At 38.1% G+C, this 17,863-nt stretch overlaps 1 pseudogene; it reads right to left on the bottom strand.

The window, feature by feature from the left end:
* Window positions 1-14,360: 14,360 nt before the first annotated feature.
* On the bottom strand, window positions 14,361-15,866 carry LOC136317619 (E3 ubiquitin-protein ligase RNF168 pseudogene; annotated as a pseudogene).
* Window positions 15,867-17,863: the final 1,997 nt, after the last annotated feature.

The raw sequence follows: 17,863 nt of genomic DNA on the forward strand, positions 1-17,863 counted from the left end.
GTCTTAAATAGCTGGATTTTCCTTTTTATGGCTAAATAATATTCCATTATATATTTATATCTCACATTTTTTAATCTATTCATATGTTGAAAGACACAGATTGATTTTGTATCTTGACGATTTTGAGTAGTTTTTCAGTAAACATAGGAAGGCAGATATCACTCTGAGATAGTGGTTTTATTTTCTTGGGATAAATACTCAGAAGTGAGATTGCTGGATGATATAATAGTTTTATTCTTTTTTTTTAAGGACACTCTATACTGTTTTAGTTAACATTTACATTCCCACAAACAATGAACAAGGATTCACTTTTATCCACATCTTCACCAACATTTGTAATCTTTTGTCTTTTTTTATTATAACCCTCTTAACAGGTGTGAGGTGATACCTCATTGTGCTTTTCATTTGCATTTTACCTAATGATTAGTGATGCTGAGCACCTTTTCATGCACCTATTCATTTACAGATTTTCTTTAGAAAAAAAAATTTATGTTGACTTTTATGTATTTTTAAACAAGTTCTTGTTTTGTTTTTACTATTGAGTGGTATGATTTCCTTATATATTTTGGAGATTAACTTTTTTTCATGTATACGATTTGCAGATATGTTTCCCCATTTGGTAGGTTGGTTTTCATTTTGTTGATGGCTTTTTATTTTTATGTAGACCCGCCCACTTGTCTACTTTTCCTATTGCTGCCTGTGTTGTTTTGTCATATCCAAAATATTATTACCAAGACTAATGTTAGGAGCTTTTTCTGTTTTCCTATAGGAGTTTTAAAGTTCCAAGTTTAATACTCAAGCATTTAATCCAAGTCGAATTTACTTTTGTACATAGTACATGATAAAGATTCAATTTCATTCTTCTGCGTGTGTATATTAGTTTCCCCAGCATCACTGATGAAGACAGCATCCTTCCTTCACTGTGTATTTCGGTGACCTCATCATAGAATAGTTGATTGTATATCTGTGGGTTCATTTTGGAGCTCATAGCTTATTGGTCTATGTGTCTGCTTTTATGCCAGTACCATAATGTTTTGATTAGTGTTGCAATATAGCTTGAAATCAGGAAGTTTAATGACTCCTGTTTTGTTCTTTCTGAAAATTGTTTTGTCTACTCAGAGACTTTAGTGTTCTCTACAAAAATAAATAAATAATTTCAAACAAGTTTGCCTTACTTTACAATTTATGTATGTTCAGATGAAAGAAAGAAAGAAACAAACAAACATTTAAAGGGAAAAAAGATCACTGACAATTTAGTAATATCTAACACATAAAATATATTTTATATGAAAACATTAATTTACATTTGTTCACAGGCAACTATATAATTGTACTACTGATAATTTGACATATTACACAGAAATGATTCAAATAAGTACATTTACCAATTTGTAGCAAGGGTCTTATATAACTTCACTGAAAAGAAATTATTTCTGAAGTTAAGAAAACACTTTAATATACTATTTCTGAGTAAAAATAAATCTTGGTTGGCATGTTAATAGTTCATATGCTTTCAAAAATTAATCAACAAATGAAAGCATATGTCCACACTAAAACTCCTCACAAATGTTTATAGTAACTTTATTTGCAATAGCCAAAAAGTAAAAACAAATGTCCATTAACACGTAAAATGATAAATAATTGTGGTATAGGCAATAAAAGGAACAAATTATTGATACACATAACAACACATGAATCTCAAAATAACATAGTAAAAGAAGCCAGAAACAAGAATATATTCTGTAAGATTACATTAATATAAAACCCTAGAATATACCAACTGCCCTAACAGTGACAAAATGCAAATAGCAGTTGCTGTGTGGAAGAGGGATAGGGTAAGTTATAAATGGAGGATGATGTGGCTAGGAAGTGACAAGAATGAGGAATTACAAGGGGCACTAGAAAATTTCTGGAGATGTTGAATTTGTGGATTTATTACTATAGTCTTGATTATGGTGATGGGTTTTTAGGTGTGAACATATGGCAAAACTTACTAGATTGAACACTTTAAATACAAATATTGCAGTTTATTACATATGATTCATACTCAATAAAGCTGTTAAGAACAAGTCTTATGTCTTGTTCATCTTTATTTTTAAAAGTATGAAAGAAAAGAAAATTATAAACTGTTGTTATTTATGAAACTTTCTGACGTTTTGTGTCTTTGTTATGTGATGTTCAGCAATCAGTCTCTTTGGAAATATTCTACAGGTTTTTCTAAGAAGGTAGAAATGAATATTCAGATCCTATGACAGTATTTCTATGCTGCTCTCACAAGCTATCTTTTTAAATGATCATTTTCTGAGTCTTGTGGCTTCAGCATTCCCTCCTTTGTCTTTGTGCACATGCGCACACCTGGCAATACCCTGTTCAGGTTCTGGAGCACATGTTTAAGAATTAATTTTTTTTAATTTTTCCTTTCTCGTGCCCTGTTTTCATGTCTGAAACTTCATAAAACCAGCTGATTAAGGTAGTATTGAAATTTTCATTTTTGCCTGACCTGTGGTGGCGCAGTGGATAAAGCGTTGACCTGGAATGCTGAGGTCACTGGTTCAAAACCCTGGTCTTGCCTGGTCAAGGCACATATTGGAGTTGATGCTTCCTGCTCCTCCCCCTTTCTCTCTCTCTCTCTCTCTCTCTCTCTCTCTCTCTCTCTAATAAAAATGAATAAATAAAAAATCTAAAAAAAAAGAAATTTTCATTTTTAGATAAAAGGCTGAAAATATTAAAAATTTCTTCTAATGGATGCTGAAGTGTCCGATGATTGCTACAGCAAGTTACATTACCAGACTCAACCCCTTGAACACAAATGGGACCTTGGAACACAAGAAGTTAAACGAGCAGGTCTGGTTTCTCCATGGCTCATGACAAAACATTTCCAGTTTTTGCATCAATAAAGCTTCTCATTTTAGTTGAAGTTTCCATGAGTACTGGATTTTTTCCCTTGGTAATATGATGTGTTAAAAATATATGTATATATACATATATTCCTATGGATCAGATAGGTGAAAAGAAAACCTTGAAAATGCTTTGGATGAAAAAATGTTTATGAACAATTCAAGGATCCATTCTGAAAGCATTATATTTCCTGGCAAGGTTTACAGAGAGCCATCACAAATTTTAACAACATCTTTATTAATATATATCTTATATTGTATATAATTTAACCTTTTAAAGTGTATGGTTCAGTAGTTTTTAGTGTATTCACAGTCTCAAAAATCACCACTAATTCAAGAATATTTTAAACAATTAAAAAAAAAAACTCTTTCTGCACACTCAGTCCTTCCTTATTCCTCCCTTCCCACCAGCACCTTGCAAACACTAATCTGCTTCCTGTTTCTATGCAACTTTCCTGTATATCACTCAGCAGAGTTAGCTAAAGTCATCATGTGGCACATTACTTCTCTAGTACTTATTTATCTTATAACTGAAGTTTGGACCTTTAACTACCTTTCTCCAATTCCCCCTGATCCAACCATCTGCCTCTGGTAACCACAAGTCTATCTCATTTTCTCATTTTCCCTGAGTTCTTCTTTTCTTTAAGGATTCCACGTATAAGTAAGATGATACAGCATTTGTCTTTCCTGTCTGATTTCTTTCACTTGTCATAATGCCTTCAAGGTCCATCCAAATGGTAGGAATTCTTCATTTTTAATGACTGAATAATATTCCACTACATATATATATGTCATAACTTTATTCATTCATCCATCGATGGACACTGGTTGTTTTCATATCTTGCCTATTGCAGCTAACACTGTTATAAACAGGGGATTGCAAATATCTTTTCAAGTCAGTCTTTTTCTTTCCCTTGGATATATTACCAGAAATAAAATTTCTGGATCATATGATAGTTCTAGTTATAATTTTTACATGATCCTTCATACTGTTTTCTGCAGTGCCTGTACAATTTATAATCCCAGCAACAAACAGTGCACAAAGCTTTTCCTTTCTCCACATCTATAACAGCATTTACTATCTTACGTCCTTTGGATTATGGCCATTCTAACAACCATGAGATGATATCTCATTGTGGTTTTAATTTGCATTTTCTTTTTTTAAAAATTTTTACTTATTCATTTTAGAAAGGGAGGAGAGAGAGAGAGAAAGAGAGAGAGAGAGAAGAGAGAGAGAGAGAGATGAAGAAGATAGTTGCTTCTCCAGTGTGCCCTGACGGGGAATTGAACCCAGGACTTCCACACGATGGGCTGATGCTCTACTGTTGAGCCAACTGGCCAGGGCATATGTTGTATTTTAAATAATGATATTTACCAAAAGATGGTGACTAAAACACCGATATCTAACACACTCCATTATGATCACAGTAACAAAAACCAACTGAAATATGAAATGAACTTAAAAGAAGGATAAACTTTCACATGCTATACAATTTGAAGAATATACACTAGTTACTTTAAAGGTAAAGATCAATTGAAGATCCTAAAAAAACCCTCAAAATATCATTTCATACATCTACAATACAGTGTGGTAATAATTAGAGTTGTCTCTGACTAATTATAAGCACAACAGAACCACCTGATTTGGAAGGTGTGGGCTGGAGGTTAAGGTAAGACTGGGGACAAATGAAGAACAGGGACTTTGAGCAAATTTATTATTTTAGATTCAAATCACTTAGAATCAGCAGCAAATGGACCATAAGGCCACTCTGACCACACCTAGCAGAAAACATGGGGACAGTGTGATTTTTCTTCTCTTGGCTTTAAGCAATAGTTGAAGGTATCACTAAGAAAGAGCCCTGACAGCCACATTCTGTAACTGGAGTAAAGTTTAAACAGAGTAGAGAAAAATAGATACACGATTTTGAGTCACGGAAAGTCACTTTACCAAACAGTGAGGAGGAAGTATGCAGAGATAATTTTTCCCTAAACCTACAGCTTCAAAATTCCAAATTCTTCCCACACAAGCTTCAATATCACTAATTTGGTGACATAGGTATACATTGATTCAGGTCTCTTGCAAAATTTCTGAGTCATTAAGTCTAATAATAATCAAACACAGTGAGGAAATTCAAGGTGACTCGTTATACACTAATTCCAGGCAATGACCAGTTCAGTATAGAGCTGCGCTAGTAAGAAAAAAAAAATTATTTTGTAAAATGATCAATTTGCATATGAAAATATTCTGCAATATGAAAGAAAAGAATGAACACGAGCATAAGTAGTAGAAGTAGAGAACAAATAAAACGATCAATGCAGTGGAAAGGCAAACCAATCCAAATTACCCAAATAAATAATGGGGAAAGGACATGAGTAGACATTTCTTTCTTTCTTTTGACTAGACCTTTCTTAAAGACATACAAGTGGCCAAGAAACATATGAAAAGATGCTCAACATTAGTAACCATCAGAGTAATGCAAATTAATACCACCATAACATATCACTCCACATCTGTTAGGATGCCATTATAAATAAAAAAGAGTATTGAATGTCAACTGTAAATTGAAAGTTAAAAAAAAAAGTAACATTGTTGGGCAATTTGTTTTAACAAATGTACCACTCCAAGATGTTAATAGAGGAAAGTGAGTGAACTCCATCGTACTATTTTTGTAAACGTTCTGTAAATCTAGAAAACTGTTGTAAAACATAAAAAACTTACTTAAATAAAAATTTACACGCACACACAGAAGGAAATAAAACAAACTAACAAGTGTTTCTGAGAATGCAGAGAAATTAGAACATTTGCATGTTGTTAATGAGAATGTCAATTGGTGCAGCGACTATAGAAAACAATCTGGAGACTCCTGAAAAATTAAAAATGAAACTACCATATGATCAAGGAATCCCACTTCTGGGTATATAGCCAAAGGAAATAAAATCAGTATCTCAAAGAGATATCTGCACTCCCATGTTCATTACTTCATTATTCACAATAGCCAAGAGGTGGAAACAACCCAAGTGTCTATCAAAGAATGAATAAAGAAAGTATTGTATATAATACACTGGAATATTATTCAGACATAAAGAAGGAAAATACTGTCATATGCAATAACATAAATGTACCTTAAGGACTTTATGCTAAGTGATACAAGCCATTCATAGAAGGACAAATACTGTATGATTCCATTTATGAAATGAAGTATCTAAAGTAAACAAACTCATTGAAGCAGAAAGTGGAACAGTGGTTGTTACTGGCTGGGAAAAGCAGAAAAGGGAGAGTTGCAGTAAAATGGGTACAAAGCATCAGTCACACAAGCTGAGAAAGTTTTACAGATCTATTGTAAACATTGGACATTATAGTTCACAATACTGTAATGTACACTTAAAATTACTAAGCAGATAGATCTCATATGTTAGTGGCTTTTAACCTCTAAATATAGTTGTAATTGCCTTTTAAAAACTTACGTACATAACACACAGATACAGACAACAGGGTGGCAATAGCCCGAGGGGAAGGGGGGTGACATTAAGGGAAGGAGACGGTGGGGGATGGGACAGAAAGAGGCTTTGCTTGGAGCACAGGGTACAAGACGTGGGGTATAGATGGTGTTATGTTGAGTTGTACACTTGAAACCTGCATGGTTTGGCAAACCATGTCATCCCAATACAGAAATACAGAGGCCCTGGCCGGTTGGCTCAGCAGTAGAGCGTCGGCCTGGCGTGCGGGGGACCCGGGTTCGATTCCCGGCCAGGGCACATAGGAGAAGTGACCATTTGCTTCTCCACTCCCCCCTTCCTCTCTGTCTCTCTCTTCCCCTCCCGCAGCCAAGGCTCCATTGGAGCAAAGATGGCCCGGGCTCTGGGGATGGCTCCTTGGCTTCTGCCCCAGGCACTAGAGTGGCTCTGGTCGCGGCAGCAACCCCCCTTGGTGGGCAGAGCGTCGCCCCTGGTGGGATATGCCGGGTGGATCCCTGTCGGGCGCATGCGGGAGTCTGACTGTCTCTCCCTGTTTCCAGCTTCAGAAAAATACAAAAAAAAAATACAGAAATTAGAAAGTAAAGGCTGCTACTGAAATCCATATTCTGCAGGAGTTGCTCCTTCAGAATATGGTTAAACCCCAACACAGGTATGTATGTTTGCCGCTAATGATATGTGAAAACATGAAAATGGGAAGCTCTCAGGGGCATTTTTAATTATTTGAAAATGATCAAATGCCATTGATAAACTGTTAGCTTATTTTTTTATTGGTTATTGCTGTTTTAATGGAATCTATTGAGGTGACACAGGTTAACATAATTATACAGGTTTCAGGTAATATGGTTAAAACACTTTTAAAACTATTCACTAGAAAAAGCAGAACTAATTTTTAGAAAGCATCTCCTTCCTGCTTTCAATATAATTTAAATAAACAGGGAGTTCATTAAAAAATGTTAAATTTTGCTTCTTTTTCTTTTTCCTTTCTTTTTTCCTTCTGAAGCTGAAAACAGGGAGAGACAGTCAGACAGACTCCCGCATGCGCCCCGATCAGGATCCACCCGGCACGCCCACCAGGGGCGACGCTCCGCCCCCCGGGGGCGCCGCCTTGCCAAGACCAGAGCCACTCCAGCACCCGGGGCAGAGACCAAGGAGCCATCCCCGCGCCCGGGCCATCCCCGCCCCAATGGAGCCCCGGCTGCAGGAGGGGAAGAGAGAGACAGAGAGGAAGGAGGGGGAGGGGGTGGAGAAGCAAATGGGCGCTTCCCCTATTTGCCCTGGCCGGGAATCGAACCCAGGTCCCCTGCACGCCAGGCCGACGCTCTACCGCTGAGCCAACTGGCCAGGGCCAAAAAATGTTAAATTTTGAAGAAATAAGGCAACAGATTCATATGGAAAAGGGAACAGAAATGTTCCAGAATGAACATAATTAAGTGATACATGACACAGAGTACAATCTTACCAGAAACATTAAATTATAGAATTAACCTTTAAAAATTTCAACCTGGGCCCTGGTCAGCTTGCTCAGTGGACTGAGCATCAGCCTGGACTATGAATGTCCTGGTTGATTCACGGTCAGAGTGCACAAGAAAAGCGATCTTTTCTCTCTCTCCCCCCCTTCTTGCCAGTAGCACGATTGATTCAAGCATCAGCCCTGGGCTCTGAGGATAACTTGGTAGGTCCAGACATTGGCCTTAGATGCTGAGGATAGCTCCGTTGGTCCAAGCATCAGTTCTGGGCTCTGAGGAATGCTTGGTTGATTCGCGCATCGGCCCCAGATGGCGGTTGCCGGTGGGAACCCGGTTGGGGCCCCTGTGGGAGTCTGTCTCTCTATTTCCCCTCTTCTCACCTAAAAATTGTTTTTCAATCTAAGAATATGTTAAAGTACTCTTAAACCAAAAGATACATATTGTAAAAAAAAACATAACCCAAATAATATCCACTAAATTAGAAGAGATTATGGGAAAGGAACTAAAGTACACTAAGGTTTTTACGAGGCCTATTCTTTCCATGTTGTTTAAAATGGTAAACCTTTCTCCACTTGACACACTCATACTCATTGTCCTGCTCTATCTTTCCTCATAGCAGTCTAATGTACCACAAAAATAATCTAACATAACATAAAAATAATTTATTGTTAGTGCTCTCTAAACTAGAAAGTAAGCTTGATGAGGACAAAGGGTTTCTTTTGTTTACTGATTTATCAGAAGTACCTCAAAGAGGACTGCTGCATAGAGACTCAAGGAATATTTTATTTATACATGAAAAAGTAATAATTGAAGAATTAATTATCCTAAATTTAAGTCGTAAAGCATACAATTTCTAGAGGGTGAAAATGAGGCAATACATATGCATGCAAAATTTGGGTTTTTTCTTTAGGCCTTAACAATTTGTTTTACTCTAATTAATTTGTAACACATCATTACTAGTCAGAGAAGGCCCTGTTATTTATTCATTTTTGTCTTAATTATAGTATTATAGTATTGATTTAATAGAGAGAGGAAGAATGAGAGAGTCAGGAACATTGACCTGTTCCTGTATGCGCCCTGACCAAGGATCAAACAGGCAACCTCTGTGCTTCAGGACGATGCTCTAACCAACTGAGAATCCGATCACGGCTTATTTTTCCTTTTTCAAACTGCCATTCCCCTCTCCCTCATTGGCAACTACTTCAACATGTTAAATGTACATCTGCATATTTGAGTGTTTTGTAAAACATGTATTTTTTTTGCAAGTTTTTGTATTTTGCACAAATGCTACTGCTTTATTTCATTAGGTTTTTTTTTTTATTTTAACCAAATATTGTGTTTTTAAGATTCATCCATGATGGTACACATACATCTAAAGCATGCTTCCAACTGTTGCATAATACTCCATGGTGTACTTTGACCACATTTAACCAGTGATGGAGTTAGGTTGCCTCCTATTACTCTCCCAACAACATGCTTCAGTAAGCATCCTTGAATACATCCACTTATGCAACTATAAGTATTTTGAAATATACACCTAAGAAAGGAATTGGTGGGCCACAGGCCACATACATGTAATTTAGTTACATATTGCTGACTTACTCTCTAGAAAGGCTGCACAATTACATTCTTACCAGCAGCCCATGATTGTGCATATCTTAGCTAAATTTCCCAGAAAGAATGACACAAGGAACTACATGCAGGTAGTTTATGTGGGAGGTGATTTCAGAAAGCAGGAATAAGCCTCTCGGGAGACCAAGACTGAGAAGGAAGGAAAGCCAATAACGTGTGCATTGTTTCTAATAGAGACAGAGAGGATTCAATTCTGCTAGGAACATCTGAAAGCACATGGCATAATCCCTGCATGTGTGACAATAAGACCAAAGGCAAACACATGTCAGTTTATGATACCTGCTGGCAGTGCTAACCCCTCTTCTCTGCCCCCTCACTTGTGAGGTAAGCAAGGCTCTTTGCTCCCTGCAGTTCTGAAAGGTACATGCCCTTGGGACTAGTGAGCTTCTGTTGCTGACCAGACACTGGAAGAACCCCGGCATAGAAAGTGGAGATAAATGATATGTGTGTGAGGTGAGATGCAAGTCTTCACCGAACTTGACAGCAGGACTAAAACCAGAGGCGAGGCAGATTGTGAGTCAGGGCACCACAGCTCCTAGTATAGTTCCTGTGGCCTTAATTATTTGCCAACACATGCTTTTAACTATTGAGATTTTTTTTTTTTGCAATATCAAGCTGGTGAAAATAGTCATTATTCCCAGGCCTATGTGAATGCTGGGAATTCTTACCTTTAATCCTCTGGAGGTTGTTTCCAAAGCCACGGTAATTTCCTCAGAGGCATGCCCCAGTACTCAGCTGAACACCTGAGTGCCACGCTCTCTTCTCCAGGACTCTGTTGTATAAACTCAGGTTGCCTTAATCTACTTGGACCTTCTGCTCTTTCTCCTCACCTCAGGGAATACCAGCGGGCTCTGCCTGGGCTCCCTCTCCCTATGGTCTGGAAGCTGTCTCAGTGCAGTAAGCTGAGATAACCACGGGACTGACACTGCATGTTTTCCCTCTCTTGGGGATCACTTTCTTTCATTGCCAGATCTCCAGTATTCTGAAAACCAGTATTTCATGTATCTTGTCCTTTTATTGTTTCATATGGGAGGGGAACTCTGGTCCTATTACTCCATTTTCTGTGGAAGCAAATGTTCTGTTCATATTTTTTCTTTTTTTTTTTTAAATAATTTTATTTTTTTAATGGGGTGACATCAATAATTGTTCATATTTTCAAAGTAATCAGTAATGGTAAACAGCAGTCCTTGGCCTCTCAGAATGTCGGAACTCATTTAAGGTTGACGCTGAGACAGGATTTGATCTGAATCAATAGCTTATGCATTCACTAACACCCCCTTAACTGTTTTGTAAATAGACCTAATGGAATTTACAGACATGCCTTAATGCAATTTCAGTCAAGGCCAGGTTTAAACTTCAGGGGTTCTCAAAGCAAGAAACAGTCTAGAAAATGTTTGCTGCTCTTTACCATCTGTCTTTTCACACAGTATCATCCATTCTCAGGGTGGGGGAGTTTCCAGATTTTTCTCTTTGCATTCGGTCACATAATTTAGGTCTACAAATGAAAATCAAAATGTAGAATTGGGCCCATTATCTAAGTTATTCTACCTTCCGTCTCTAGGCACTCCCAGGCCTAAATAAAATCCAGAAAAAATGTGTGAAATATTCATAAATACAAAGCAGAAGTCTCTCAGAGCCTTTCACTAAAATACTTCAAATAATGGTAATGCCATTTTTCCTGGAAGCTTTTTCCTTTTCTGGGGATTTGAGTATATAAAGGATAGCATGCGCAGAATAGCAAAATACATACGAAATACTACATGATTAGTGCTGAAGGAGTGTTCATTAAAGGATCTCCCAGGGATGCTAAGAATTGGGCACAGAATAGTTGGTGAAGTGGAATTTCTCAATAGATGATGATAATAATTTTGTTCTTAACCAAATTGGTTTAAATTAATTTAGAAAAAAATAAAGAACATTGAGAATAGTAGCAATGGCATTCATAAGGACATGGTGGCAGGAGGGAGCAGGATGTGTTAGTGAAAGTGATTTGCCTGAAGAGAAGGGCTACATTATGAGGAAGGAGAAATAAACTTATGGAGACAATATGAATAGGACAAATCAACCGAGAATTTTACATGTTGGGCTAAAGACAGAGGATGTATAATTTAAATTTCCAGAAATAAAGTGAAGTAGGAAGCCTTACCAGCCCCTTCTCTCTCTCTTTCGAAAAATAACCCAGAAATTAGATTTTAAAAGAAAGCAAAACAGCTTTCTTGTTTGGGACAAAACTTATCTCTCCCAGCTCCTCTTATTAAGTAAAAGTAAAAAGCCTTAAATCTGTAAAAGAGAGCTTCATAAGTGAACCTTGAAGGGCAAAGGGGGAAACAGAGCCTCGGGGCCTCAAGGGCTGAAGAAATGCGGTGGCCCAGTTCCTCCTGACCATCCTTGAGGGGCAGAAGCAAAACCAGGCCAAAGACTCCCGACCTTCCAAGGTGCAGAACACCCTCAGCTGAGTGTCTGGGTGGAGGCAGGCCTCCTGGCAGACCCTCCATATAAAGGAAATTGGCTTTTTGTGATGAATTGGATCTATTTCTTCACCAATTCCCCATGCCTTCCAATTTTCCTTCATGTCACTTTTTGCTATAGAGCTTTATATGCAATTTTTATTTTTAAACATACACAGTAGTCTAATTTGATTTTTAACATTTTAATTTTCAGATTCTTAACCACTGCACTTTTATCACTCTGTGAGAAATGAAACACTTTCATATACCTTCCACAAAAATGAGAGGAAAAAGTAGCAGTGAATTGATTACTGGCATAAAACATTAGTTTCTAACAAAAAGGCATACACGGTACGACTATCAGAACTTCTTATGGAGAAATTAAACTTTATCTTAAAACCAGTGTTAGTCAGGAAGACTTTGTTACAGAAAAAATAAATGGTTAAATAATATAAATCTTAAATACATCACACTGTTTCCCCCTTTTTGGTACAGTATATTCCCAGATTTCATTGTAATTTGAGGCATTCCAATTTAATTTACCTTATAATGTAAAGTCAAATTACTCTTAGAAAAATGTAAGTTTGATGAGAAGATAGATTTAATAATCGAATTTAGACAAATTTGGTTAGTTTCTGAGTACACTTTATTTCAACCCAATCATTACTCAGAGAGCACTTTTTTTCTTTTTGAGAAAGGGAAACTGAATTTTAATTTAGCATCAAAACTCTACCTATAGTAAATCAATACTGAAGCAAATGCCATCAAGTATGCACAGATTAAGAGTTTCAGTTACAAAAATTTGGAAGAAAAAAAATTTCAATAATGGATAAAAACAGAACCAATTTAAGCTAACCTCACCCTGGCCAGGTAACTTGCTTGGTTAGAGCATGGTTCTTAAACTCAGAGGCTACCAGCTCAATCCCAGGTCAGGGCACATATAGGAACAGATTAACGTTCCTGTTTCTTTCTCTCTGTTTCTCTTTAAAATCAATCAAAAATAAAATTAAAGCAAAAAAAAAAGATTTAAAAAATAAAGCTAAAATTAGCTCTAGAACACTGTATTGTATTTTTACCTTAAGAGAATGGATAACTAAACATCAACAGAAATACTCTTAAAATTATTGTTTGTTTGCTCAAAGTTGTTCATATTAATGAAACAACGATTAATAGTTTCTAAGTTAAATTTCACAAAATGAAATCACTGCCTTCTAATATAAACTTAAGGCATAATACAGGGCAAAACCCAAGCATCATACTTTCTATTTATGTCCATAAACACAAACAAAAACACAAATGATAATACATATAAGGAAATAAACAGACAGTTCTTTATACATTAGTTCCACAACACAGGATATTGTCATATAACTTCTACAATAAATTCCCTTTTTTTTTTTCCTGGAATAGCACACCAGTAAAATGTGAATGCCTTACATTTTAGTAATTTAGTAACTAATTTTTATTTTGACACCAGATACTATGATGTGAAAGGTGTAAAACCCAAATATTTTCTGTGTCATTTGGCAAAGAAAGGCTGAGGGAGAATGTTCTGCCAAACTAGACCGGGCTCGCCATCCTGGGACCAGCTTCTGATCACCAGCTCAATTCCACCTCTTCAAAATTATCCGTCTGGCTCATTCAGCCTAAACCCAAAGCTTATATCCTTTGCATTGAGTCGAATTTCCTTTCTGTCAATTAATCCTAATTTTCCAGAAAACTGATTTTTTTTAAATATACTTTTTTTTAGATTTTATTTATTCATTTTTATTAGAGAGAGAGAGAGAGGGATAGATAGAGAGAGAACAGGGGGAGGAGCAGGAAGCATCAACTCCCATATGTGCCTTGACCAGGCAAGCCCAGGGTTTTGAACCGGCGACCTCAGCATTCCAGGTCGACGCTTTATCCACTGCGCCACCACAGGTCAGGCCCAGAAAACTGATTTTTTATGTTGATCCTAACAAACTTCAAATCAAAGAAAACGTTATAATGTTTAAAACAATTATAGATGGTAACTAGATTCCTTTAGTGTTATGCAAGATGTGTTTCAAGTGCTATACAAATACATGGGAAAGTAGCAAAAAAACTTAGATTTTAAACCAGGATTCCTACACATTACTACACTACACTATACTATTCCTATACTCTACTTGGTGTAGTATAGGATGATCTTGCTTTGAATACTACAGGACAAAAAGATGGAAAAGGCCATAAAACATACATATTTTGAACAAAAAGAACGTCATAAACCAGCTGTACTACAAAACACTCCCTTTACCAAAGATTACTTAGTTTATCTCTTAAACATCTGAGAAGTTACTTTCTTGTGGCTGTAAGGAATGAGCACTTTTAGATACATTACAATAATCTCTAGTAGTATTTGGCATTTTACGTACATTAACTGAATATTACAGCTGTATCATAAAAGAAGGCTGCCCATTTTAATTTTTTGAGCCTCTTGGAGTTTTTGAACGCTTTTTATCAGTTTGTGTTTTGGAGTTGTTACCTTTGGAATTCTTCCGTTTAGTTCGCGACCTGTCTGGAGCTGAGGATGTAGCACTCAATATATACTCATATGGGGAGCCTTTAAGTCCGGCTGCCTCCCTCATCTCTTTATCTATTTCTTCCTGAAGCTTCAATGCAAAAGTCCTATCACTTTCTTCTTGCATTTTTCTCTGAAAAAGTACATAGTCCAACTCTAACGGCTTTACAGGTTTGGTGACTTCTGTTTCCTCTTGCTCCAAGGAAGCTTTCGGGGACATTTTCCCTTTTTTTGCAGAAAAGCATGGATCCCTGTCTGTTTCAAACAAAGTTTTCTGTTGTTTTCTTTTGGAAATACCTTTACTGATCAGTGGGTAAGGCTCTATATCAGCTCCAACTATCTGTGTCATATCTGATATAATGCACTTACTCCGTATTTTGCCACGAGGCTTAATTGCGGCTTCTGTGGAACAGGAAGCTCTGGGTTTAGGCTCCTCAGGAATTATGACACATACCTCCTTACCATGCTCGTCTGGTGTCATTTTGATTTTTATTTCAGGGTACAGTCCTGGACCACTGCCACATGACTGAGGCACAGGTGACTCTATTGAAGACTGTGCAGCTTGTTCTTGGATTTCAAGGCATATTTGAGAAGGAAGGGTTGGCAGGTCTTCCTCCATTTCTGTGTCTTGCCATGCAGTGCTCTTTATACCACTACTGACAGTTTCCTCAGTGCAGCTTTTCTGGCCTTCTTGCGCAACTTTTGAAACTGACACGGGCTGATTGTCAGATTTAGGTGACAGACACTCCGGAATATCTCCAGTAGTTGTTTGTTTCTTTTGCTCTTTCTTTTTACTTCTGGCTGTGCCTGGATCGTATTCTCTGGAAGTCATTGGAGAAGCCAAGTCACTTCCCCCCCAGGAATAGTTCATTTCAAGGCTGATCTTTTTTGCCAGTGCTTCATCAGTTTTCAGCTGTCGTTTTCGCTTTCTTTCCATTTTTTCTGCCTGTCTTTTTTCCTCTAGTGCGTCCTCTGCCAATAATTTCTGTATGTATTCTTCACTGGCTTTGTTTCGGTCTTCCTCTATCTTTTGCATTTCCTCTTCATACTCTCTTCTCGATTCTCCGGGATCACTTAAATGACGAACTAGCTGCAAGTTATCACTCGTCCCTTCTGATTGTGGGCAAGACTGTCGAAGGTGACATTCTGTTGGATAGTGTCTTTTAATTTTCTCCCACAATTCTGTATTGACAAGAGATTTTCTTCGCATATGGTACCGGGCCCATGAAGAAACCCAGAAGCGGCAGAAGGGACAGCATAAGTTTGACCTTTTTACACGGGATAGGAAGCATTCCTTACAGAGCGAATGATCACATGGTAGCGTTACAGGTTCTATCAGGATTTCCAAACAGACCCCGCACTGGTAATCGGACAAGGGAGGGATGGCCTCTTCAGGTATATCCATTTTAATACGCTACTAAGGCAGAGTCAGGCAGAGTCAACTTCAACACCCAGAAGAGACGCCAACCAGCCACCTATGGAGAAAGACAGTGAACAGGTCTGTGTTTAAACATAATGCCCAGCAGCGTATCAGAGTTCAGAGATTGGGAGCATCAAACACCTCTGGAAGCAGAAGCGGCTCTGCAGGCTAGGCACACAGTACAGCCTTGGGAGGTGGTGTCGTGTCCACATTTAGAGCAAATGTGTCCACGTTTAGAGCAAAAGTCCAGTAAGGAAATAAATGAACCTCTCCGTAGTCAGGAGACCTTGGCTGCTCTGAGGTACTTAACGGTTTGGGAAGTATGGACAGGGAAGATGGCGGGCACCGGGAAGATGGCGGGCACCGGGAAGATGGCGGGCACCGGGAAGATGGCGGGCGTGACCCCTGGTGTGAGGGGAGTTCCACATTGTTTCCAGCCACCCTCTCACCAGGTGTGGATATAAACTAAGTTACCTCCTCCCTACCACTGGTAAGGATGCTCCCTTCACTGCGGGCAGCCAAACTGCAGACAGTCCAGGAGCGCGGCCTCAGCACCACTGCTTGGTGAAGAACAACAGCCTCAGCACCGCTGCCATTCGAGGAAGAACAACGCTTCCGCTCTGCCCCGGAAACACTCCGCTGAAGCAGGCTTTCCGGTATACTGTTGCTATGGCGGCAGTGCACAATCACGTCCCAGCATTCCAGAGTCTCGCGAGGTTTCCCAAGGCTCGGAGTTCATCCCTCCCTTTTCTTGGGTCTGCCGAAAAGCTTCTACAAATCTTATCATTAAGAAAAAGATTTAGGGGTATCATTCCAACCTATCTCTTTTCCTGTTCCATTAATCCCTTTAAACAAATGCACTTATAAAGTACCAGCCTCGTCAGACCAGAGGTGGAGAGTGTAGCGAAAGCAGAATAAACCATTAACTGGGCAGATAAACTAAGATGGTTTAAGCAAGAGGAAAGTGCTGAGGATGGGAGTTGAAATCAGCCTCAGCAACTCTGTTTTAGAGACAAGACTCCAAGCTCTAAAATTCTTGGAAGAGGAAATAGGGTACCAGGTAGGAAGTCATGGGAACAATTAATCAAGCCCTCTTATTAGAATTATGGTCTGATTCCAGAGCAGGACCAGCAAGCGGTAAGGATAAATCCTGAAGTACAAAATTACTGGCCTAAAACTATCCACATTTTCCTTCCTAGGGAAAGAAATGGACCTAGAATCCAGAGAAGGGATGAATAGCAGCAAAGTTTAGCATTAGGGAGCTTAGCAAATTATTATATACTGGGGCAACTAATCTGAACAGAAATTTATCGATACTGAGAAAATGGTGGCTTTTCTTATTCTAAAGATTCATAATTGTCATGAGTTCCAGAATAAGAATTGAATCTGGGAAGATCCAGGGACATAGCGACTGTCTACTTCTTACTGATGAGATTTCTACTGATGTATTTTCAAACATCTCTTTCCTTACATATCAACAATAAAAAAAGAGAGGAAATGTTCATGAATGTTAAATATGCATTATTTCTTTCTTGTGCCCATTACATGAAAAAAGCTTCAAGTACCAAAATTACCCAAATGAGGAAACCCTACTCATCCCCAAGGCTCCTACTTTTTTTATCGTCAGTGATGCTTTGTACTGCTTTGCCCATGACTGAAGCAACTCGCTCCTTTCCCAAATCTCTTTACTACGCCCTCTGTACATGACCCTTGCTTCATATTTAGCAAACTAACTTACATAAACTACTGAACTACTTACACTATATGTGTGCATTGCATTAATTTTTATAACCGAATCCTAGTTCTTCCCTGAGACCACCTCTCCTCCAGGACTACAAAGTAGTGTTTATTTTCTTATCCATATGTCATTCAGGGGACAGGGTTGTGTCCACTTTGACTACATTGATATTTTCAATTATTTCACTCTTCTATCTTCTTTTCAACAACAACAAAACCCCCATCATGGGGGCAGGGAAGGGGTG

Source organism: Saccopteryx bilineata, chromosome X, assembly GCF_036850765.1.
Source record: "Saccopteryx bilineata isolate mSacBil1 chromosome X, mSacBil1_pri_phased_curated, whole genome shotgun sequence".
In the NCBI taxonomy this organism is placed as follows: Eukaryota; Metazoa; Chordata; class Mammalia; order Chiroptera; family Emballonuridae; genus Saccopteryx; species Saccopteryx bilineata.